This window comes from Sciurus carolinensis, chromosome 8, assembly GCF_902686445.1.
Source record: "Sciurus carolinensis chromosome 8, mSciCar1.2, whole genome shotgun sequence".
NCBI classification, from domain to species: domain Eukaryota; kingdom Metazoa; phylum Chordata; class Mammalia; order Rodentia; family Sciuridae; genus Sciurus; species Sciurus carolinensis.
The window spans coordinates 51359583-51384170 of NC_062220.1; the positions used below are offsets into that span (position 1 = coordinate 51359583).

The 24588-nt window shown below is 36.2% G+C and overlaps 1 protein-coding gene across 3 annotated transcripts in view; it reads right to left on the bottom strand.

Annotated features, from left to right (window-relative positions):
* The window catches only part of Cdk14 (cyclin dependent kinase 14), a 549244-nt gene that overhangs the window by 442037 nt on the left and 82619 nt on the right, over positions 1-24588 (bottom strand). Inside the window, exon 1 of one of the 3 annotated variants that reach the window (XM_047560806.1) lies at positions 3852-3953. The exons of the other annotated variants lie outside the window; for them this stretch is intronic. The gene's annotated coding sequence lies outside the window, so the exon portion shown is untranslated. Of the gene's footprint in view, positions 1-3851; positions 3954-24588 lie in introns of those variants that run through there. 3 annotated transcript variants of the gene reach the window in all.

Sequence of the window (24588 nt, forward strand, 5' to 3'; positions counted from 1 at the left end):
TCTAATTATGTGGGTAACTGATTTTAGCTAAATCTGACCTTACCTATCAAATCAAACATTAAGTAGCATGTGTCAGTTAATTCTTGGGTACTTAAGTACTTTTGTTTTTACACAATTGGCATGCCCATGAAACACTATTTTTGTAAGTAGGAATAACTATTTGCAAAGGTGACTGATTCTTTTAACCCTATTTAGATATTTTTAAAGAATTAGAATAACATAATTTTCGCCTACTTTGCTTCAGACACAGAAACACTTCTATATCTATGTTCTCTGAAATTTGTATTTTGAGATTACAGGCAACCTCGTACAGAGCTGCTCAGCTTCACGTCAGTTCAAAGCCAGCATCTAACACATGAAACTATAAGGAAGAAAAGCACTCAGAGATTTGACACCTTATCAAAGGACTCTAGGCACCACAGAAAATGGAACAGTTCTCTCTTTCAATGACAATATTCCCATGTGTACAGGGACTATAAATATTAGAGTTAAGAGTGTCATCAGATACAGTGTGTCTTCCCTTCGTTTACTGAAAAAGAGGGATAAAATCGTCATTCCTCACAAACCTGAATCTCCCTTGGTGCTCTACCCCTCCCAGCTATAGCTCCACTCCTCTAATTTTCTTTATATCAAAATTCCTCAAAAGGAGAAGCTAACCACAACCTCCTCTCCTTTCATTTACTCTTCAACCCATTTTAATCAGGCTCCTACTGTCTCTGTTCCACTAAGTGTCAGCAATGGCTTCCTCAAGGCCAATTCCATTAGGCAATTCCTCGACCTTACCTGAACGTCTCAGCAGCATCTGACACAACTGATCAGATCTTCCTTCCTCAAACTCTTTCTTCACTGGGGCTCCAAACACCACACACCCCTAGTTATCCTCCTGCTTCACTGTTCACTACTCCAGGATCCTTTGCAGGACTCTCCTCCTCTTCCCAATCTCTTAACACTGACATGTCCCAGGACTAGGGCCTCAGACCTCTTTTCATCTCTGTCTACAATCCCTTCATAAGTGATCTGATCACATTCCATTGCTGAAATACCATCAATACACATCAATACCAAAAATACACTTTTGTGTATTTTTATATATCTAGACCCAACCTTTCCTTTATCTTCAGTCTTATACTGATGACACAAGACTTTTGGATAGTTATCGGCTTTCCATCCTGTGACAAATATCTGAGATAATCAACTTATAGGAGAAAGGATTTATGTTGGCTCACAGTTTCAGAGGTTTCAAAACACAGTCTTTTGGCCCTGTTGTTTGGGCCTGTGGCAGCATAGTACATCAGAGCAGGAGCACAGAGCAGAGGAAGTTATTTACATTAAGGCAGTTGGGAAGCAAAGAGAAAAAAGAGGAAGATGCCAGGGTCTGAATACCTACTTGGAGGGCATACCCCAAAGTTCTAACTTCCTTCCACTAGACCCCACCTCCTACAGGTACCACCACTTTCCAACAGCACCAAAGACTGGCAACCAGGCCTTTAGCATATAAGCCTTTGGGGGACACTTTAGAGTCAAATAATAACAGGTATCTAATAGGATCTCAAGGTTACAAGTCCAAAATCAAATTCCTGATTCCTAACCTCTCAAAGCTCTGCTCCTCCTAATAATTCCCTACCTCAAAATGGGCCTACCTTTAACTCATACAATTTCTCCAGTCAAAAATTCAGGACTCTTTGAATGTGCTCATACCCTACATTATATCCACTAGCTCGTTCTTCAGCAAACTTATTCAAATCCAAGGGCCTCTTAGCTTGTGCTACTCCAACCAAGTCTAAGCCACCATCGTATCTCACCTACACGATCACAATGGCCTCCTAACTGTCTTTGAGTCATTACTGTCCTGCTCTTCCCCATCCCAGGGTCTGCTCTACACAACAGTCAGAGTCTAAAAGTATCATTGTCCTGCTCAAAACCCCAAACAGCTTCTGAGTTGGAACAATACACTACGTCCTAACCATGGCTCCTTGCCCACTGGACACCAGCCACTTAGCTCCTTACTGTTTCTTAAGAACATTAAGCACAGTCAGGCACAGCAGCACATGCCTGTAATCCCAGGGGCTCAGGAGTCTGAGACAGGAGGACTGCAAGTTCAAAGCCAGCCTCAGGAACTTAGTGAGACCCTGTCTCAAACAAACATTGAGCCCTCTCCACCTTCAGGCCTCTTCTAGAAACATCCCTTCACTAGATATTACCAAGGCTTGCTCCCTCCCTTCTTTCAGATCTACACTCAAAAGTCATCCTTTCAGTATTGTCTCGGGACACCTCCTTCCATCTCTCTATTTTCCCTTGCCTTCCTTTGGTTTATATTCCTTGTTCTTGGCCTGACCAAATTATATATCTATTATCTTTTATTATAAATAAAAGTTATTGGGCATATATTTGCCTCACTCTTAAAATTCCAGGGTCAAGAACAGTGCCTGGAAAATAGCAGATGCTCAGTAAACATCTGTTGAACACACACATGAAAGAGTCATTTCTATACTCTTACTCATTGTTTACTGAAGTAAATAATATGTGTTTCTTTATTGATTTGATACCTATGGTGTAAAGCCAAAAAAAATCATTAAGTATTTTTTCGAGTTATATTGTTAGAGCCTCATAATGTCAGGTAGAAAATTTCTGCGCAGAAAGAGCTACATGGGCAAAACAAATAAGATAGGAAAAATTTTAAAAGATATTTGAAGGAATAAAGGGAGTTCCCTATAGGAAAGCTAGGAAGAGATTAGGGATAAAAAAGGAGGACAGGTGAAAAATGAGGTGTGGGATAAGGCAAAAAGCAAAACGAAGGGCAACATGACAAGTCTTGTGGGTTGGCCTGAGCTCTGGGTGACATCTTACAGGCAACAGGAAAACATCAGCCAGAATGTCCTTTGGGAGAAATTATTCTGGGCACATAAGATTATATAATCCATATACTCATATATTCTTAGTTGAAGAGCAACTAAGCTACTCCAGAAAAGCACAAAGATAAGACATACAAGCAGATCAGTTTTAATTATTATTAATACCCTTTATTCCCTTATCATTCATACCTAAACAATATTCATAGTTTCCTGCTCACAAACCTTTAACGGATCAATTTTCCTTGTAAGCTAGTTTCTCAGCATGTTCCAATTTAACTATTTTCAGCTTTTAATCAATTAGCTCTTTAAGAACACTTATATGACAATCTTTAATTAATACAGATTCCTGTGTATACACAGTGAATCAGTTAACTTCCTTAGAACATTAATTGTTAATATTGCTTTGGGTAGTGAAATGTTCAACAAGGCAATTCAATCATAGTTATTCTAATTAGTTAAAAAAACTGATATCTGATTACTAAGATATCAAAACAGTATAAAGCTTATCCAATGTAGAATTCAAATTGACTTCAGCTGGTTTAGACAAGAAGCATTTAAGAAGACTTATATTTTTATGTTTAAAACAGCTGGTTTGATTTTAAAATTTAATAATTTAACAGAGAAGGTACTCAGTTTACTGAGTTTCTTTTTTAATCAGACACCTGTTAATGAAAATCAAAAGGGCAGGCTTAAACCAGTTTCATCCATCATCTGCCTTCACTTCTTGGCTTCCTCTGTATCCTTACCCTTTATGATGTCATCACTGCCTTCCTGACCTTAGAGCTCACTCTCCACATCTCACTTGGCAGTTGCTCCATCTCTGAGTGCCTAACAGAAACATACTGAACACCCTCCACGCATGGCGCAGTGCCTAACTAACCCACAGGGCACAAAGATAAAGGACGAGATCCCTCCCTGCTGCCACCACCCAACCTTTCATCCTTTCCACCTTGTGGGCGTCACAATAGATGCACTATCCCTCTGACTCACACGACCTACCTATATCTCTCTCCTTTTATATCCTCGCCCAAATGACTTCATTCCAATGGCATAGCTGTTCTCCCTCAGTGATCTTTCTTCCATTAGCCTCTTGACACTGTAGGTCTGTTTTTAAAAGCAGCAAAACAACTCAGAATATGAACAATGTTAAACAATTCCTCTCTGATCAGTTAGCAAGTTTATGATGAGTACCAAATAAAAGGATCTAAAGAGAATCGTTACAGAGAATAAACAAAGGCAGGAGACCAAAGGTCAGTGACCAGGTGGACATTCTGTCACTGGACTCCATGAACTCTGAGTCGACAGAGGTGACCTGACTCTGGGGACAAAGCAGCCACACACACTTCTTTTGCAGCATGAACTTGTTCAATTTCCGCCCTCCTGATCCATGTCCCTGAATGAACCTTTCCTATAAATTCCAAACACCGCCACCACAGGTGTACAGTGTGAAGGGGACAGCCATAAAGACAGGAATCTGTGTAAGTTATTCACTATAAAGACAAGTTATAGAACAATGGGGACACCCCCGAAAACCTCTGTCCTGGCTGGAACACCTGCCTGGTGGGTGCTGCCTTGGCACGCTTCCTCCAAATTTGTTTTGGCATCACAGACCGGGGTCTACTCCAGGTCAGGACTCCCTGCTACCAGCTTATATAACTTAAAAAACTTCTGTTCAATAAATATTTAAGTAGGAAGAAGTACAGTTGTTTTAAATTTTAAAAACGACCTTTAGACATCCACCTTAGTATTTACATTCCACAGAAGTAGTCACATTTTAAATACCTTTGGGAAGAATACACAGAGTAACCATTTCGAAATGGAAAAAAAGCAAATATGTACAAAATCTGAAATTCTTCCTATAAGAGCATGAAAAAGGAAACTGGTTTTTCACACACATAGGCTAAAAGTACTATTCTTTCATTCATGTGCTCCACATTTGTATGCACCTTTTCCTAGCACACCCTACAAGCTATAGACCCTGCAGGCAGAATGCTTTTCTCTGGGGAGAATTTTTTTCTAACTTGATAGAAGTGGCCTGAATTTAAAGCAGTTTTTCTTTGTCATCAGAACAGTGCAGTGACCTCTATGCAAAATATAATGAAAACGCAAATCAATGCTCTAAGGTGGAAAATGAAACCTGGGTTTGCATCTGCAAAGATATCCAATCTGTAAGTTCAGAGTTCTTTCACACAACCGAAACAAAGAAAATATAAATAATCCTATGCATGTAGGAACCCTCATGACAATGGTCTCTCCCACAGGAGACCTGCATACCACTGGGAAACAGATTCTGATTACCATCCTTCTTCCCACCTTTTCTATATTGTCAAAAAATGATACATAGAAATATTGATGGCATCAAAATATGATGAAAATACCAAGGACATAGACCCAACCTGCTATTACATTCCAATAAAATTTCCGGTCCATAGCAAATATGAAATTTATTTAAATGGAAAAGCCATCAGATTCAGAAAGAATGAATACAGTCTAGTTTGCTAAATGCAGGCAGGGTTTCCATAAATATTACAGGCTTGACCAAAGCGCTATATGATCATGGGTCAGGGTCTTGAGATCATTATCTCCTTTTCATAAAACTGGCCAGTGCAGCAGTGATGACTGCCCAGTGCTCAACTTCATGATCAGGTGTGGTAAGAAAACTTAACTCTTTCCTCCAAGAATGGGAAGGGTGCCTATAAGACCTGGGAAAAACCACCTGGGGCTTAAACCTAAAGAGACAGTCTCTTCCTGCAACTATGAGAAGGATCACCTATAAGCTTCAATTCCACACCAAATAAACTGAGCCATATCCTGAAGAGTTTGAGGAACAGAGAAAGGGATTCAGCAGTGAGGGGCACAACCAGGCCTGACAGGAATGAGGATAGATTTTAGATGTGTAAAAGGATGAGTCCTGTTGCTACTCCTGCAGTAGCATAGGGGAAAAAAAGGGAAAAAAAATAAAACGAAGAGACAGAAATAGAAAATAAATTTGAGGAATAATTAGCACACGAAATCAACAGAATGAGGATATTTAAAAAGAGGGAGGTGCTGACGATGATGACAGTGACTATAACTGACCCTACTCTCATTAAAAGGCACTGACTGATTCAGCCTGCCAGTCACTGTATTCAGTGCTGGATCCTGTTATTCGACAGTACATGTGTTTGTTGTTGGAATATTCAAGGCTCTTCGTTGGTCACTTCAGGAAGGAAAGTAAGGGGAGAAAGGCAAGGAAGATCAGAGGAGGGCTGAGGAAAGTGCTAACTGAGGACATAAAGAGAGCTTACCCAGTGTGTGGGATAGGAGTCGGGCACTGTTATTCTCCCCACTTCACGTATGAGAAAGATAAGGTTGAGGGATGCTGAGCAGCATGCCCAGCATCAAAGGATACAAGGTGGAGTTGGAACTCAAGTCTGTGCCTGCTGATAATGAGGCCTGCAAGCCAAATTGCTCCCTGTGCTCTGGGCCTTCCAGGATTCTGAATCCATGGGTGACCAGAAAGCAGTATTTGCCTAAAAGTACATAAAGCTTATTATAAGACACTGGAACTCTATACTACTACCCATCTTCTGGCTTCTGTGAGTAGTCTGATGTCATGATCTTTAACAATCTTGTTACTCCTTCCTTCATGTAACATATGACGAGTGTTTCAGACACAATGAGGATATTCTGTTTCCCAGTGGAACTCCATGGATGGGCAGCAATAGTGGCACTGGTACTAAAGTATTCTTCATCCAGCACACCCTTACCTTCTACAGAAGCAGCCAGACCATCTGCACTCCTTCATTGCCTAGAAGGCTTTTCATTTTTCCTCAAGTTCATCATTTGGTGTCCAGGTAGCTGGTGTTTATCTGCCCAAATGTGAGAAGAACTCAAGCATCAAGCTGTCCAGCGGTCTAACACCTATGTACACAAACTAGGACCTCACAAAGAAAAACTGTGGACATTCAAAGCTGAAACCTGCAGATTATTTTATGACCTCTGAAAATGTGCTAACCTATCTTCTCCCAGTTGTGCAATGTGGTTGGTTACAGAGAGAGGGGGAAGTGTTATGATTGGGTCAATAACAAACATCTTTGAGGCACTAGAGATGTTACCCCCTCTTGCCCTCTGTGTGGCTGTTTGACTATAAAAGGATACTACCTCCCAGGTTACTATGAAACCAAACTGGTCTTAGCATACTTTCAAGATGCCCATGGGCCTCAACAACGCAAGAGGGGACCTAGTCTCCACTGAGCCCTGGCTGAAAAGTACTGCTGAGTTGATCTGCTGTACACCCCTGCCCTCTGAGACAGTACAGAGTTTGATAAGGTCTTTATTTTGCCATTTTTACTGTACTAGAACTAAGATAATCAACAGTTCATTCTTTCATAGACTTTTGCGTTATTTAGAAACATATTCTGCAAGTTCTTTAATATCTATCATGGTTGAGATAAAAACTGAAGGCACTTTATATTGACACAAAGTCATCATTCCAATGTCAGTTACTACTTCTAGTCATAATAGTACAGATCATGGACCCTCAGCCAGATGGTCTAGATTCACATCCTGACTCTTCTGCTTACCACATATCTAACTTCTAGCAAGTTCCTTCACCCCTCTGAACTTACTTGCCAGAAAAAAAATGGGAATAATGATGGTACCAATTCCTGAGGACTGATTGGAGAATTGGGTGAGTGTGTGTGTGTGTGTGTGTGTGTGTGTGTGAGAGATAAAACAAAAATGACACTTGCTAAATACACTCTGTCAATGCATTAAGGAGTGAGATGTGAAACCAGTTATAATGTGCTCAGAAGCTAATTAACATAAAATCTTACACATGTGTCAGTATAAGAAATGTTATAAATATATGTAACAAAAATATAAGAAATACCAAAGAGAGGAAAGTGTGCTTTTATATAAATGCATTTTCCTTGTTTAGGAGACATAGACAAAAATGTGCTAAATGTATATAATATACAGAAAACAGACATGAGAAAGTGTTAGTCTTTCCCTGATAAGACACTAAACAGATAACCCTAGTTACACTATTTTAGCAAACACAAATATAAAATGGTTCTTGATATTTTTAGATGTCTAGCTAAACTTGTTTGTTATAGGACTATTAAAGATTAAAGATTATCCTTGATAATTAACAAATAATAACTCATCATTGTGAACCTTCATGGAGTTTTTCTATCAGATGGAAAAATACAAACAAACAAAACATTAAAACCATAAAATCTGAATTCTTTTTATTGTTTAATTTATTTTCTGTAATAGAATCTATAAAATGTATGGTAGCCACAAGTGTTTTTCAAGTTGCCTGCTTCTCTGTGTAGTCAAAAAACAGTGAAAGAATGGCAGAAACAGAAAGAAAACGTGTCTGGGGCAAACTATATTAATTCTTTTTTTTTTTTTTTCCTTTGGTGAGGGGGTACTGGGGATTGCTTGCCACTTTATAACCATATAGCTAACCAACACACTACTAAGCCTTACATACGAATAGAGGTGCCAATCACCACACTGGACCCAATCTTAAACAAGAGACAGCAAATGATAATCATGTACTTAAGAACAGACTCCAACATATAAGAACAACATACAAAAACAGACTTTGAATAATGGAGGTGTGAATTTAACACAGACGTTACCCAGAAGAATAAAAGTAAAGGATAACATAAGTTGTTTAAAACTATATTTAATATTCCTAGAGAATATTAAATTATTCCTTAATAATTTAAGTACAGTCAAAACAAATAGAACCTATAACGTAGTATCTTCAGAGAGAGATGATATCATATATATAAAATAAGAACAGAATGCTAATAAAAGAAGTAATCACTGATCAGAAAGATGATGGTTAACCTTAAAAATATGATAAAAATTTAAATCGAGGAGTTAGAAAACAAAGTCAAGGAAATCTTCTAGAAATCAGAAACAAAACACTAAGGAATGGCAACTGCAAATGAACATCAGAGAATCTTAGAATACTATTTCAGTAATTTAGCACATCCAAAATCTAACTAAAAGCTATTTCAGAAAGTAGGAAAATTAAAGAGATAATTAACAAAGTAATAAAACCAGAGAAGTTTCAGCATCAAACAAGTCTCTAGATTCATCCCACAATCAAGTCACCAGTCTTTGGATTTGAAGAGCCCTAAAAATGCTCAACCTAACAAATGGAAAAAAGGGACCTGTAATAAGGCAAATTATGAAATTTGATCATACATAAAATAATAATCTAAAAAGATCCCAAGAGCTTCCAAAGGAAAAAAATTAAAACACATGTGTACACACATTTAGTTAGCAATTAAAGTGGCAAAGACTTCCTGAAAGTAAAAATGGGATACAGATGACAAAAAAAGAGTAATGATTTCAAAATTCTGTGGGGACAGATATGTGTTGGGTGTGTGTGTGTGTGTGTAGATAGTTTGATAGATAGAACTTTATACTCAGCCCAACATATCAATCCAATAGAAATAAAATAGAAATAAAGGCAGTAGTACCACAATGAAAGAGACACAAACAGCCTCCTGCATTCCTTTCCTTAGGAAATATGTTAGTCAGTTTTCCATTAGTGTTACCAAAATACCTGACAAGAACAACTTAGAGGAGAAAGCTTATTTTGACTCACAGTCTCAGAGGTTCAGTCCATGGTAGGCTGACTCCATTGCTCCAGGCTTGAGAGGAGGCAGAGCCGCAACGTAGAAGAGCATGGTGGAGGATGCTGTTCTGCTCATGGACTCCAAGAAGCAGAGAGAAAGGGAAGATCCAGGCACCAGGGAGACCCCAAAGGCACACCCCCACTGATATACTTCCTCCAGTCAAACCCCATTTGCCTATAGTTACCACCTAGTTAGTCCATTTAAACTAGTATTGGCAGATTAAGTTACAGTTCCCATAACTAATCATTTCACCTCTGAACATTCCTGCTTTGTCTCACATGAGCTTATGGGGCAAGATCTCATACCTAAGCCATAATAGGAAGCTACTGACTTAAGTGCTCTTCCAAACAAGAAAGCAGAAGTGGGAGATCCTGATTTGAGCAATCCAGTAAGACAGAGCACTGAAGGATGTTTGGGAATCATGAAGCATCTTCAGGCCTAAGATAAAAGCCATTTGTCCTAGATTTAGAAAAACAAGAGCTACAGAATAGAGGCACCTAAGTGCATTTAATCACATGAAAGATTTTGTGGGGGAGGAAGTATAAAGGTAGGGACATAACTAAATTAAAAGTGTCAGTTACTAAGTCAAGATGAAAGAAAATGTTGTATAAGGAAGGGAGTATATTCATAAAATACTTGTTGGTTCTTAAGGAGTATGAATACACAATGCATCAGGGCTGGGATATAGCTCAGTTGGTAGAGTGCTTGCCTTGCATACACAAGGCCCTGGATTCAATTCCCAGCATCACAAAAAATAAAGAAAGAAAAAAAGATATACATACATACACCTATACACATACACACATATATATACACATACACACACACACATATATATATATGTATATATATATATACATACACACACATACTCACACATACATACACACAATGCATCAAAGCAGAGGTTGTATGAAAGTAACGTATAAAAACTGACAGCCCCTACAAGATTAATTTCCATGAGTGGCCATAAATTATAGATAATTTTTAAATTAATTTTAAAAAGTAAGTCTAAAAATATTTGGGCAATTGTGGCATCATTTTGAATAAACATGTGGCCATCCAATCTAGATAATACTTGAAAGAAAGTCTTCGAGAGATAGTATATAATAGAAGAATGTCTCGGTATAAGTATCCAAAAACCAAAACCAACAAAACAAAAAATATATTCTTAGCCTACAAAAGAAGTGTTAGACCATCAATCAATAACATAAGGCAGAAAGTCATAACAATAGGTTCCCAAATATTTGCAATAAATTGTATCTTTAAAACAATTCCAAATATAAAATGCATAGATTTCTCAGATTGAAGCACATCACCTTTCGGTTTTCTTTATTTTGTATGCCTTTAAATGCAACACACATGTAGTGTGAGACTGTACGTAGAAACTTCAATTCATCTGAAACAAAACTGCTAATTTACCCCACAGGAACCCTGAAATCGACTCACTCAACAATCTTCTCAAACCTCACTTATGTTAAGTTATTTAGGTCCAAAGCCATGATGACTCTAATGTGATATCCTACTCATTAGCAAATCTTGTTGGCTCTGCCTTCAAAATAAATGAAGCATCCAGCCACTTCTCAGTATCTCCAGGACAGCCGCCCTAGTAGGACAGTGATGGTTTACCACCATTTTGGAGATAAATGCAGGGGCCTCTCAACAGGTTTCCTGCCACTCCTGACTTTTCTTGGTACAACTGATCTGATTGGTCAAGTCACAAGTCACTCCACTCTCCTCAAAAACTTCCATTGGTTCCCCATCTCATTCAGGGTAAAAGCCATTTTTGGGGGGGAGGGGTGGTACTTGAGATTGAACCCAGTTGTTCATATGGTAGGCAAATACTCTCTACCACTGAACTACATCCCCACCCCTTTGTCCCCTAACCCCCAACTTATTTTGAGGCAAGGATCTCACTAAGTTTGAAACTAGCCTCAAACTTGTGATCCTCCTGCCTCAGCATCCCAAGTAGCTGGGATTACAGGTGTGTGCTATGGTGAGAAAAAGTCAATTTTATAGCAACCTGCAATTACCTAGTTGCTTGTATTTCTGACTTCATTCTTATTACTCTCCACCCACAGCAGCTTCCCTATCCTTCCCTCTACCTGAAATATCTTGCATGCATCCACCTGCTCCCCTCCCCCTTGGCCCCAAGTCTAAGCTCAAAAGTGTCCTTCTCCTGTGAAGTCTTGCCTATTAAAATCATCTACTTTCCTAACTCCTTCCTTGCTTTACTTTTCTCCATAGTACTTACCACCATCACATGAACAATTTTTACCTAGGTGTTTATTGCCTGCCTCCCATCATCTTTAAGTTTCATTAAGGCAGGAATTCTTGTCTGCCGTATTCATTCACTGCTGTATTCTTCATGGTTCAGAACTATGAAAAACATGCACTAGATGATTAGTAAACATTTCTGAATGAAGTGATCTGCAACTCACCAAATGAGGATTACATCTTAAAGTTATTGTTGTTGCTGTTGTAGGGGGTTTTTGTACCAGGGATTAAACCCAGGGGCACTTAACCACTGAGCCACATCCCCATCCCCTTATTTTCTTTTTAATTTTGAGATAAGATCTCACTAAATTCCTGAGGCTGGCTTTGAACTCTCAATCCTCCTGCCTCAGCCTCCTGAGTCACTGGGATCACAGGTATGTGCCACCATGCCTGGCTGATTTTTTTAATATACTATTAAAATATTACTTATCTTGATTGCTGAGGTTTTTTTTTTTTTTTTTTTTTTTTTTTTTGGCAAGTCCCAGGTGACTGAATGACTCACGTCACGCTACCCACAGTCTACATCTTAAAGATTTTTTAAAATATTTTCAAGTACTTAGTACCATGAACAGAATTAAAATTTGAAACATTAGAATGTAAAGTACACACATCTGAGTTGAGCACCAAGGAAATAAAGGTCATATTTATAATTAAACTTACAGATTATTTCTGGTTTCATTTTCATTTGTTTACTTTCTAATCTTTGTTGAAATGAACTCTGACAAGTGTTAATTATTTTAATGTATCCTTTTATGCTCCTAAAATATATTGATGCAAAAATCACTTAATTAAAATTGCATGGAAAATTCCATACACTTACCATATCAATTTTTAAATTTTGCATTAATTACATTTTTAAGTTATGTATGAGATTGCTCATAAAATGACACAGCTAAAGGATGCCTCATTGCCTCATTCTGTAGCTAGAGAACGCCATCTGGCTCAATGTGAGAGAAACCACAGTTACCTTGAATAAATGTAGAATTTACAGTTGCCAAAGGGGCTTCCTTTCAAGAGGAAATAAATTAGGTTGGGGTATTTTGCTTACTTAATAAATACTTCTTAAAGAAAAATTATATAGACTTAGGAAAGAAATTAATAAAAAATATTTTAAATCATAATAATAATGGCTATGATATTTTAAATCATAATAATCATGTATTATCATATTTAATCTGTTTAGTAATCCTTTGGGGTAAGTAGGTATTATTGTTAATCCCATTTTACAGGTGGGGAAACTGGGCCACTGAAAAGCCACTTGACAGGAATCCTAGAAGAGTTACAATTCAAATCCAGGTGATCTCCTTCTAATACAACAAATGCCAACCAAACCCACTTCATGTGCCTTTCACAGCACTAAAAAAAAAGTGGAAATATGCCATAATAAAGGTTAATAGTAAAAAGTTATGGACCCTCAATTTTGAGGGTATATCATTTTATTAAAACTTAAGATGCCAAGGACAAATGATTAGACTCTTCTAATGCAGTTCTATATGTATCCACTAAACACACACACACACACGTGCATTAATTTTTTAAGTGTAAACAAAAGCTAAAAATGTGGGTTCAGGTGTCAATACAGTAGCAAGAGTCCATAATGGAAATCTTAATGACAACAGTGAATCCTGAAATTTTATAAAAGTTTTCCCAAACACCAAAATTTTCCATTTCCATTGGTTCACCAAAGAATTATTTCCAAGTAATATACCAATTCTGAGCAACTTTCAAATTATTTCATCTATTCAGCAAATAAAATTCATTAACTACCTAGAACCTACCTGGGGGTAATTCAAAAATACATAAAATTTGGTTTATGTCTTCATATTGTTTATAGCAAACCATATATATTTTCAAATGTCATTCTGAGGTAAAAATTGCCTGAGTTATGGAAACTTTGTTTCTGAAAAGTGTATGAACTAAAGCAATCTGTACCCACCAACAATGAATTGACCACCCTTTCCCAAAGAAGATCTCCAGTCAGCAACTGAAATACCCTGGGTTAACAATCCCCCTGAGTACCAACGCAGGGAAATGTGATTGTAACAATACCTCAGCCTTCTTCTCCTCAGACCAGGGCCTCACAGACCACAGTTTCAATCAGTGAAACATTTTCATTTTCATTTATGCACACCTTCCTTCCTAATACTCTCCTCCATTCTCTGTCATTTCTTGCTCACAAGTTAAAAGAGGTTCTCTACTCAAACCCAGCCTTCCTCCATATCCTTCAGTCCATATGTAAAACAAATGTTCCTGATGATAACAGATAAAAATAAAGGTACTGTCTAATCTGTACCAAATAAAAATAAAACTACAACTTTTGTGGCTAAATATCACTAGAATCAACACCATCATCTTCTATGGCTCCTGGAAGTAACCACAAGTTCCTTTAAGAACTCCTCAAGTCTCTTTCCACTCTTGCTTGTCCCTGTATGCCAGAATTTTAGATAATTACATGAATAACTCCAGTACTCATGTTAGCAGTATATGCTAATTGCCTGCTTACTTGTCTGAAAACTAGAGGCACTGAAGGTGAAAGAGCAGTAGAGGTCAAGTTCCACGGAGGGAAGCATTTGGAGAGCAATGGATTGCTCTGTCTTATTTAGTAATCACTGTAACCCAATCTGGTAGATTTTAGGAGCACATTCATTGTAGTGAATGAGATGGAGAAAAGGAGAAGGAAAAGGGAGGGAAAGACTGCAAATTCATTATGGCTAGGGGGGTGTGAAGTAATATTGTCACGTAGAACATATTGTTGATACCCATGAATGTTATTTGAAACTATCTCTGAAATCACCACTGACTATATGAATGCACAGTATAATGCCTGCTAAGAAATTCCATTTTAAGACACTCTGCTACTGAGTCACTAAGAATGACAATCTTTATTACATTACCATAATATACTTTCAATATATCATGTTCACTTGCAATATATCACCCAACGTGTTTTCCAATTTCCTTTTGTAATTACCTGTTAGCTTTGAGTTTTTTGTTAATACCCATTACTGTCACTGCCCACGAATTATGAACTCTGTACTTAACTATAACCTGCATGATTGTTGTCATTTCCATATAGTCTATAAATAATGAAAAATGTTTTTAATCAAGTTATTAAGCAGATATTTAATTATATATTCTAATAGTAATGATATATAGGTAAGGTAATTATAACTTAACAGAAAAAGATTGAGTCTTCACATGAAGTTTTTTAATATGATCACAAGATGACATGCTATTTCCATTTCTTTTTGCATTTGTTATTTTCTCAGGTGTCGTAACTGACTTTCATTAGAGGTCTTTATTCACTGGTCTGTGACTGATACGAGGTGTCAAAACCAGATATTGTCTGTCCCCAGGAAATCTCTGAAGCAATCCTTTTATTCAGCTCATTTCAGATGCAGAAGCAGGTTGCAGGAATGAGCTACACATGTGTATGGTAACTGCTGTGATCACCACCATCCAACCTGGATTTCTTGAACTTCCCTCCTGATACTTTCCCTATGGCCTGAGACTTTTACCTTATATTTTGTCATTCTAATATTGTTGATATTGACTAAGGTGAGATTGAGAAAAAAAAAAAAAATCAAAATCCCAAGTCACATTTCTCAGTTGTCAAATCTGGTGACTTAAATCAAGGTTTATTGGCTCTTTTCTGTCCTTGGGTATTTACCATTGCTTTTAGTTGCAGTAACTGCTCCTATTTGCTTTTAGATGATCAGCAAAAGAAAGATGCCACCATTTCACAATGGTATTTATCACGGTACCTCAGGAATTGCTTTTATATTCAAAGTTGTACTTCAGGACTAACAATGTCTGTTTTGAATTTCTTTGGGAAAAAGGTTAATTGTGTTTCAAAGGTAAAACACTTTTTTAAATAACTGTCTACCTCCTTCTTGGGGACAAAGGAACTGTTAACCCAAAGTACCATGAGTATTAAACCTACCTAGATATCAAAACCTCCCAAAACCTTGCACATCATCCCGTCTCTTTCCATTTAGTTATTATCTACCTAGATCTGCTCTGGTGCTCACACCACATAGCTATTTCTACTTTCCGTAATCCCACTCCCACCTGTTCCCCTCATCCAAACAGTCATTTTCATCTACCTCCGATCCAACCAAAACCCTGCTCACCCTTAAGAATGTAATTTAGATCCCCGACCCCCAGTTTTTGCTTTTAATTGGCCTCCTTTGACCCAACAGTCCAGCAGTTCAGGGCTTCTTTACCAGCCTGACTTCCAAACCAGAGAGCAGTAACACTTGTCAATTATCAGAGGGAAACAGAGAGCAGTAACACTTGTCAATTATCAGAGGAGGATTTTTTAAGTTCAGGAAAACTTTTAAAACATAATCCCAAAGCACATTTCATTACTTCAGCCATTCCTGAACTCTTCCTGTTTCTCACGTTTATGTGGCATTTTGCCGCCCACCCAGATCATGGGCTAGAAAATAGTGAAGACTTTTTTAACAAATCATCCCTTCCACCCTCCTGTGGATGATTTGATCTAGTTGAAAGTCAATATTTCTAAGTTGCATAAGTCGCAGCTACTGCTTAGAAATTCATGAGTAGATCCCACATCCATAAATTTGCAGGCAGTCATGATGGATGAATTAGTCTTTCTTCCTCCCTGGTCTTTAGCTCTCAAACAAGTTGCTACTTGGTTATAGATTTTCATCTTCTCTTAATTATACAATGAAACTGAATCACACTGCTCACCTAAAGTTTACTTTAAGCACGGTGGAATGTTTAAAATATGGACATTTTTAATGTTCCATTGGCTTTCTAAACAAATCTTTGTCTTAGGATTTATGGCCAGCAATCACAATTAGGATTCGTAATTTTCCTCACGACTTACTTTTAGAAAATAATGTGAGAAATATTCCTTTGTTATTTTACATACTTTATGTGTCATTTTTAGTAAATTAATTTGGTTGACAATATTTACCACACTTATTCAAAAAAAGGGATACACTGAGGAACATAAGTCAGAGACCTCTTCTATTAATAAGATAATGTTGGACTTCAGTTTTTAACTATGACATTCTTACTAAACATTTTTCTTACAGACCATATCTACCAGGAGCTTCTCAATGAAATAAACTAAATCATCTTGTATAATTAATTTTTCAAAGCTAATTCTCCAAATTCATTCACATTAGGACATGGTTGACTTTCGATCAATAACTCAAAGGCAACTGAAAATGGTAATGATTTAAAATACCTTTTCCCTGAATTAAACTACTCTGTGCAAGGTACTTCAAAATCTTACCTAGCTGGAAAGAGAAGGCAAAATATTTATTTAGAGATGAATGAGTAAATATTTGTAAACAAAAGATACCAATTTAAAAAAACTACAAGACAATAATAAAATTCAGTACAGTAACCTAGAGAAAACTAAAAGTCATCACCATCATCATAATAATAATTAATGTTGGTTAATTGAGAACTGCATACCAGTCCCTTTAAAACATGTCATTCGAACTTTATCAACAATCTCCATGAGGAAGCTACAACTACAAGAGAAACTGGAGCAAGTAATTTGCCTGAAAATACACACTATGCTATACTATTTGCTTAAAAATTAATATGTAGAATACAATAGCTTTCTTACGCGTCAGTATCAAAAAACAGGAAATACAGTTGAATAAGATGTATAATCAAAATATCAAGTAATAAATAGGAAATTCACAGCATCTACATGAGGAAAACTAGAAAATGCTAATAAGAACTAGGAGAAAACAGATCATCGGAAAGATGATTTGTCTTTAAACAAAAATATTTTAATATTCTAAAGACATAAATTTGTCCTAAATTAATTTCTAAATTCAATTCTATGTTAATCGAAGTTTCCATAGGAAATAATTTAATTTTGAAAAAAGTTCTAATGATTACTGGAAAACAGAATATAAATATATTACATGCAGTAATTAAAAGAGGGTGGTACTGACATAGGAAAAGGAGGACAAATAATGTAATATGATCATCAAAATACAATCCAAATGTATATCAGAAATTAATTCATGACAATGGTGACACTTTGAAGCAGTAGAAAAGATGGATTCTTCAATAAATGCTACTGAGACAACCGAACAGCAATTTGGAATAAAAGATGCATTCCCTACTCAATCCTTGTAGAAAAATACATTTAAGATAATACAAAATGTAAATATAAAAGATGAAATTGTAAGAAGAAATTATGGGTGAATAGTTTTCTCATATTAGTATAGGGAAAAGTTGTATAAACATAATCCCAACACCAGAAACTGTAAGACTGATAGACCAGAGTCCCTAAAAATGAAAAAAAAAAAAAAATCTGTGTGTAAAAACATATATGTTCTTGAAAGAAATATGACACACTGGAAAAAAATATGGATATACACACATACACACACACACATTAAAGATTACTGTTCCTAGCAATACAATTAGGTCTCACTAAGTATATTTCATTACCCCTACAGAAAAAAAAATGTAAACAAATAGGAAGACTATACACACATATACACACAAACACATAAAAAATGACCAATGAGTAATTTTTTAAAAACTCAACCTCACTAGAAATTAAAATAATTACAGGGCTAGGGATACAGTTCAATTGGTACAGTGCTTGCCTTGCATGCACAAGGCCCTGGGTTCAAACCCCAGCACCACAAAAAATAGTAATAATAATGATAATAATTACAAATAAAATCTAAAATAGTCAAATCATATTTAAGATGAAATAGGGTATATTATAATCAAATATTAGGAAATATGTCAAAGTTTATTACACTAAGTCAAATCAAAAAAATTACATAATATAATTACGATTTAATCTATAATAATAAAAAGGCATTTTGTAACTTTTTATATAGTCCTATACTTAAAAAAAATGATCAAGTACTCATAAAAAGAAATGTATTTAACATGACGAAGGGATTTGTAAGAAAACAGTAGCAATCAGTCTTACTTACAGATGATACCTGAGGGAAGTTTTTGTGTTGAATCATGAGTTTCTTGGGACACTAAGGGAGTGGTTTATGTTCAAAGGAACTTGATTAAAAATTGATGTTTGATTTTATAAAAAGTTTCTCAGAAACTGTAATACACTCATATGTTCAATATATCATAGAAGAAAAAGAAGGTTATAGGACATAGATGATAATGTGTGTATGAGAGAGAGAGAGAGAGAGAGAGAATATAAAGGGGAGGAACCCTATAAACATAATAAGTATGTGTAGGAAGGAAGGATGGATGGATGGCAGAATGGAATGACTGAAGGACCGGCAAGTTTTAAAGAACTATAAACATGGTGTGGTGGTTTTAAAATATATACGCAACATTTTGATATGCCTCCCTTCAGAAGGCAGATCCTAATCCACTCCCTCCCTACTGTGTGGACTGCGCCAGGAAACTGTTGAAGTTTGTTACCTATATGGAGGCTGAAAGTAAGGGATAGAGAGGAAAGGACACTACAGGTAATACTACTTCTCCAAGTATATCTTTCTATATAGTTTTGACTTTTGGAAGCATGTTAATGTTTCTAATATTAAAAAATTAAACAAGATGAGGAAGAAGGAATAAAACTGAAGTAAAGTAAACAAACCGAAATTGCAATTCAAATGAATATTATAACCACACTGCCACAAAGAAGAATGGCAACTAGGTGAGATGATGGATTTGTTAACTGACTTGACTGTTGACTACAGTAATTATGTAGGTCATTATATCCTCTGAATGTGTATATAAAAACATCATGCTATATACATTAAATGCATACAATATAAGTATAGTAACTTTTTCAAGTTATGAACACAGTATTCTAGAGTTCATTCTTGGTGGGAAGGGTCAAAGACCAACCCTAAACTCTTCATTAGGTATATTTTATAGTGTTATAGCAAAATAATCCTGAAACTACTTTAGGTTGACTATAATTTTTAGCAAATTAGTAAATATACTCAAGTCACCGGAAGCAGGGTTCTCCCCATAGGTGAAAAGAGTTATGAGGGATGACCAGAAAAAAAGCTATGGGAATAGATTAGAAGTTTTATGTGAACTCATCACTTCCAAAATATGTATGTACATATTTTGCATATATGCATATAAGTGTGTATTTGCATGCATATGTATATACGCTTATATATTTTTTCTAGCTTTATCTACTCGAGGGCCCTAGCAGATTCCCTAGTAGCAATGAACATAACTGCCCAGAACCACCAGAACCACTCCTCAATCAAAGGAATCAGGATACTTTAGGGGATATGCTGGGGCACAAATGCATAAGACATAATCCTGTAACATCTAGCTATGTCTTAAAGTAAGAAAGTGCTTAAATAAAAGAGTTGAGCATATCACAAAACATAGGAGCCAACTTGTAGTGTCTCCTATTGCCCATTCAGACTATTTGAGCACCAGAATTAACTTCAAAAATAGTAATGAGGGCTGGGGATATAGCTCAGTTAGTAGAGTGCTTGCCTAGCATGCAACAAGGCCCTGGGTTCAATCCCCAGCACCACCAAAAAAAAAAACTAGTAATGAATTGTAAACCATTGAGAGGAATTGGGTATCTACAAGTTCTCACCAAGACTAAGTAGAAATAGAAATAAGAGGAAAAGAGGGTGCTTGCTTAAATGAGAAGACCAAGTATCAATGTGAAGGGAAATCTCATTGTTTTGTAACCACCACAATAAAGAATGATCAACAAATACTAAACACATAGGGGGAACATTTTGATGAAGAGCAAGATATCTGCCTGGAATTATATGTCTTCCCTTATATTGCCTACAGCAGCAAGGAAAAAATAGAATATAGAAATCAACTAATGACCTAACCAGATAATGAAAATTAACATCGGATCTGAGGAGCAGATGGACATGATGCATCACCAGATGTGAAATCCTGAGGGCAAAACATCAGTTATGTAATATTCTGGCTGGGAATGCATAACCTACATCTAAAATAGAGGAAATGTAACACAACCATAACATGAGGGGCAGCCTATAATTAAAAAAGGAAAAAAAAAAAAAAGACGTGTTTGGAAATATCAATGTCCTAAGTACAGAAGAAGGCTGTAGAACTGTGCTGGAGTAGAGAACACTAAAGCACATGACCAGCAAATGCAAAGTGTGATTCTAGACTTTGTTCTGCCCTGGAGATGAGAAGATGCCACAGCAGAGTATTGGGTGGGTCAACGGACAAAAATGGAAAATAAACCTTAGTAATAAAGCAAAGTATTGATGATCATTAAACATACTGAGGTTGATGACTGCACGGGGTAATGAAAAAGAATATCTCAAGAAGTACCCAATCTTATGCAGCTAACTTTCAAATAGTTCAGAAAAAAAGATGGTGAGTCTACCTATGTAGGTACACACACACACACACACACACACACACACACACACAAAAGACAGGTCAATGATAAAGATATAGGAATGGATAGATGGATAGGTAGGTAGATAGACATAGACAGGAAAGTGGAGAGGAAGGAAAGGAGGAGAGAAGAGAGAGGGAAACAAATAAAGCAAATGGTGAAGGATATTTCAATGTTATTTGTATTATTCTTACAACTTCTCTGTAAGTTTAAATTACTTCCAAGTAAAATGTTATAAAATATATTTAACTTTCTTCTGCACATACAGAAAAGTCTTCTTATGTTATTTACATATCTTTTCCTAAAGACTTCTAGGTTATTACTTTTCTAAATATTTTTATTAGATAGTAAAAATATAAATTTTAATATTCTAGGCCTCTAACTGAATTATTAAAAATAAACAGATTAATGATGCTCAAATATAACCTCAGTGTATAATCAGATTACAGATAAATTAATGTAGAACACCAAGTAATAATGTATCACTAACAATGCAGCATAATACCAGCTGTAAGTGGACAAAAATGTCATTTAAAGTGGAGATTCACAAAAATAAATTATAAATTATAATTATAATATAAGGCATAATGTTTAATGCCTTAAACATTTTATTTAACTTAATTCATTCAAGTATCTTTTAGATTAAGAAATTGTCTTTGAAGACGGTACAGAAATTGAGTTTCTTTTTTAAGCATCATCTACAAATTCCAGTATCAGCCTTCTAAACATATATAGTAACATCGAGAGTCATCTATCGTACACCTGAGTCAAAAGAGATAAACAAAGTCTACTAATGGTGCTGTATCCCATCTTTCCAATGCTTTTTTCTTTTCATAGAAACAACCACATCCTTTCTTTATATGCTCATATTTCATCAGTCTGTTTTTACTCAATGATACTGCATTATTACAAACATGAGTACAAGTGACACAAACACGCAGTTGGAGAGTGTACAGTGGGCAAGCTCATCCCGAAGGCCTGCTGCCATTTCCAGGCAATGTGTTCTGGGAGAGAATGGAGACTGTCCATCAGTCCCACACACCAGTAGCCAGAGGTTAGCGAAAAGAGACAGATTATGTCACCTACATGTATGAATAAGTAATACCAAGTTGACTAGGACACCAGGAAGATACACAAATGGAGTCACTTCTACTGAGTGTGTACTGAAAATATTTGTCCCAAATGAGTGAGTACTTCAAGAACAGCTCTCAGTTTTCCAGAAGTGCCAGAGATTAAAGTGGGATTTGATCAAGTTTAAGAACAACCTCAATTTAAGAGCCTCACAGTTTTCTGACAGATCAACATTACAGGACAGCAGAAATGTCTGGTGCTAGATAGTACACAACAGTTTTAAATACATATCCTAAGTAGTTAAGTCATAATTAAAGTATTTCATTGAAAACCAGAAATATTCAAAACAAAAGGGAATAATAGAATAACACAGGAAAAGAGGAGAATTGAAAGTCTGACCTTGGTGCTATCTTGCAAAACAAACCAAAGAATCTATATTTTCAAACGTGTATACCAACTCAAAGCAGAATTCATCTCTCCACAGCATCCACAAGAGACCATGAATTTTCCAACAGTTTTTGGAAAAATGTGTTGAGTACAAATCCATGTTGTAAGGTTTAAAATCATTTTTTAAAAATTGGTTCATTTGTCTTTTAATTTAGGATCACAATGATGTTAGAGTAGAAACACATGCCAATAAAATAATGCTAACATCAGAGTAAGTGGAGCTAAATCTATGCACCCCTATCTCTTCTCCACCCTCAAAGACTCATAGGAATAAAAGTATTCATACACTCCAGCACCTGATCTGAATGCACATCTTCTAATGTGACAACAACAAGACATGCAACTCAATGCAGGACCTTAAGTTATGGAGAGCCTACCAAGAGAATCTGATTGATTTGCCCAATAGACTTCCAATGTAGTGTCTTTGAGAGTGAAACAAAAAGAAACTCATTCCATCTGACCTGAGGGTCTCATCTGGCTTCTTTTTTACCATGAGTTTAAATTTATTATTCGTGCTATATTTCATTTCTCTAATCAGTGAAGAACTGGTGCTCATCTAGCCATACTGTTATGGATATAGAAATTTAATTAAATATTTGGTAACCTATAGTAACACTGAAATAAACTGAGTATTTTAAATCAGACATTAGAAGACATGTTTATCAATACAACAAAATTGGAATTCATTTCAAAGAGGTTGTCATAAAGTCCAAAGGAGATATAGACTGATGTCCTTCTAATGTCATTATCTGAGCTAATATTTCACAATATAAAAAAATCAGATGCCACACAAGATTCCCATCTTAATGCAGTAATTTTCTTAGTCCTCAAATTACCATAAAGGTTTTATGGGGATACACATATAAACTACACACAGACACACTACCAACACACACAATATACACATAAATATATATAAACTAAATATACATTAAAACATGATGTACATAAGCAAAAAGTGTTAGATGTTTTAGACCCCTCACATTCAATCACACAAAATTATTCTTAATCAAAAGTCCCAGGAGAAAGAAAATGAAGACAATGGCCTCTGAGAGCAGGTCCTTTTTAGAGTTGGAGACATACATCCTCCCCCGTGAGAGTCTTTTCAGTAGCCTACAGTGACTATGAATCTAAATAGCAAAAAATCATTTTAAAAATTCATTATTAAAGATGAGGTTCAATGATGTATACAGAAAATCATAAAACACAGCTGCACAATGTCAGTAAAAATGGATTGACTTGTAAAAAAGAAAACTCCCTCTTCTGATTCAACAAAACTGCTGAGGTCACTTAACAGCATTTCCTGCACATTCACAGTGTGTGGGACATTTTAAGAGGCTACAAAATTATATCAGGTTTTTTTCCTCCATTCTTTGAAATATTACTGAAGACACACTTTTTAACTGCTTTAGTGACTGGTGTTTCTGGAGGACCTCAGAAGGAAGACCAGGTCAACTATTTAACCAAATACGTTTTTATTCAGTGAGGGATAATTTTCACTATAGGCTATTAAAGAGACATGATATTACCTACTCTAATAAGACATTAGTACTATTTAAAAACACAAATAGGAATTCTTTGAGTATCAGAAAATTTATCAAGTAACACGCTTTTAAGTGTTTGAATATGTAGCTTGAATTATCTTAATTCAAGTTAATACATTTCAGGGGCTCACATAATCTCTCTGAGCTAGACTTAAGAAATGTTCCCAGCTATCTTTACAACTGTTCTTCTTCTTCTTCTTCTTCTTAAATTAATTCCTTGGGAAATAATTGTATTTAGGTGGATGATTATTCTCTTGTCCTTTTTACCTCAAATACAGAAGTCCGTGAGCTCCTTTTTAGGACACTTATGAAGTGGTGTTTGTACCCCCAACACCGGGCACGTAACAGGCAGCACCCAGGGTACATCTGAGGGAGGGAGGGATGAATGGATGAAC